Source organism: Carlito syrichta, unplaced genomic scaffold (assembly GCF_000164805.1).
Source record: "Carlito syrichta isolate Samal-C Ts95f unplaced genomic scaffold, Tarsius_syrichta-2.0.1 Scaffold303339, whole genome shotgun sequence".
NCBI classification, from domain to species: Eukaryota; Metazoa; Chordata; class Mammalia; order Primates; family Tarsiidae; genus Carlito; species Carlito syrichta.
The window spans coordinates 58,805-61,411 of record NW_007247435.1 but is presented as its reverse complement, the minus strand read 5'-3'; the positions used below and the strand labels follow the sequence as shown (position 1 = coordinate 61,411).

The 2,607-nt window shown below is 41.4% G+C and overlaps 1 pseudogene; it reads right to left on the bottom strand.

The window, feature by feature from the left end:
* The window catches only part of LOC103260782, a 2,783-nt pseudogene extending 2,399 nt beyond the window's left edge, over nt 1-384 (bottom strand).
* Between the last annotated feature and the right edge of the window lie 2,223 nt (nt 385-2,607).

Here is a 2,607-nt window from a genome sequence, read left to right as displayed (position 1 = left end):
CTTCCAAGTAGCCGGAATTACAGGCATGCGCTACCACGCCCGGCTGATTTTTTGATTTATTGTACAGATGAGGTCTCGCTGCCCAGGCGGGTCTTGAACCCGCGGGCTCAGGTAATCCACTCACCTCAGCCTCCCAAAGGCACGGGATTATAGGCTGAGCCACCGAGCCCGGCTCATTTCCTTATTCTTACATAAGAAGAGATCAATGATCTATACAGATGTGACTTTTAGGGCTTTGACCTCATGCGATATCAACTCAAGTGCTGAATCCCCTTCTCCAACCTAGAGCTAGATGGTAGGTTGAAATGTGTATTTCCTAGCCCAAACTCCAGAATCTAGACGTTTTTAAAATCGGATGTAACTTTTTTTTTTTTTTTTTTTTGAGTTGGAGTCTCACTCTGTCACCCAGACTGGAGTGCAGTGGCGGCTCCCAGCCACCGCAGCCTCGACCTGCTGGACTCTGGCGATCCTTCCGCCTCAGCCTTCCAAGTAGCCGGAATTACAGGTAGGCGCTACCGCCCAGCTGATTTTTTGATTTATTGTAGAGATGAGGTCTCGCTGCCTAGGCGGGTTTCGAACCTGTGGGCTCAGGCAATCCACTCACCTCAGCCTCCCAAAGGCACAGGATTACAGGCTGAGCCATCGAGCCCGGCTCTGATGTAACTTTGATGAATAATGTGGTATGTTCTTCTAACCTTATCACCTGATCTCTAATGGTGAGCATATATACTGAGTATATATAACATATATTGAATATGTAAAATTTTAAAATAAAAATGCACCGCTGCACATCTTTCTGTCTCCTACTCTTCCACTTGAATATTCTTGCACAGGTTGTACTTTTTTTTTTGAGTTGGCCACTCTATCGCCCAGACTGGAGTGCAGAGGCACACTTCCGGTCACTGCAGCCTCTACCTGCTGGGCTCCAGTGATCCTTCCACCTTAGCCTTCCACGTAGCTGGAACTACAGACGCGCTACCACACACAGTTAATTTTTTATTTTTTATAGAGACCGGGTCTCACCAAGTTGCCCGTGTGGGTCTCAAACCTGCGGGCTCAGGCAATCTACTTGCTTCGGCCTCCTAAAGTGCTGGAATTACAGGCTGAGTCACTGATCCTGGAAGGGGTTGTACTTTTCAGGATCAGATTTATGATTGTTAGTTCTTCTTTCTCCTTATTCCTCTTGTCATCTAGATGTTGCGTTCTCCAGTTAGATTGGTTTATAGGAAGAGAAGTATTGGTGGAGGAAGGAAGAACAGGACACTGGTTTTCTTAAAAAGCCACCTCTCAGTGTTAAAGTAGTTGTTATATATGAAAATATCTGAAAGAGACAGAAAGGCAACAAAAATTGGTGAAGGCATCTTGGTTGACATTATGGAAAATTGGGGAGTCATGCCCAAATAAAGGAATAATTGCTGCACGGCTATAACAATAGTTGCCAGATCTTTTGATTTTTCAAGAAAAGGCAGAGTTCTAGATGTTTTGGAGTCTACCCAATTGTTCAAACACTAAATACAACTAACAACTATAAACGTACAAAATACTACGGGTACCCAACAGAATCTGGCACATAGACAAAAAGGACAGCTGCCAAGTATACAGTTTACAGTCATAGTATGTCTGAGCAAGGAGCTATTCCCTAGGAAATGAAGAGTATTATAACCTAATTTGGGTTTTTTTTTTCTTAGCACCAGTATGATCATTAATGCCTAAATTTGTGATGGAGTGTTGAACTCCATTTCCTGCTGCTTCTTGTGCTGTCAACAGAAAACAAACAAACAAACAAACAAAACAACAACAACAACAAAACAGCAGAAAAATCAAACATTAAAAAAAAAAGCCCATGAACAATTTCAGCATTTATCTCAGAACAAGCAAATAATATAAAATAGTTGATCAGAGGAACTTTAGATTTAGGTTAAATGAGACATTCTGAATTCCTTCAATATTTTTGTCTCCAGTAATGGATTTCATATCTAATATGACTCATTTTCTGGCCCTAGGTTTTTATACCTGTGAAGTTTAACCTTAGTCACTTTGTGTGACTTTTGCTTTATTAAGAAGTGTTGAAGTAAAAACAAATCAGATAACATAGCTCACTTTTATTCTATTTCTCTCCTTACATAAACAAAATAGCCAAATATAAAGTAAGAGGCCATGACTTGCTCCTGTGTTGCTTTTAATGTGTTTCTTTTGTAAATGGAAACAATGACCCTAAGATCCCATTCCTTATATAACATGATACATATCAGTTATCTTTATAGGAAAGTGTAACAAAAACAGTTTTCATTCTTTCCCAGATCAGAAGCATGCATTGTCTCTATTTAGCCTGGCAGTTGTAACACAATACCACAGACTGGGTAGCTTAAACAACATTTATTTTATCAGTTCTGGAGGCTAGAAGCCCAGGATTGAGGTGTTAGCAGGGTTGGTTTCTGATGAGGACTTGCTTGCTGATTTGCAGAGGGCTGTCTTCTTGCTATGTCTTCACATGGTCTTTATGGGGAGTCAGCCCCCCAAAAGAGATTTAGAGGGTCCCTGGAAGGTGGGGCAGCATTGGCGAATATTCTGGAGAAATAGAAGGGAAGAAAGAGACTGGACTCTGTC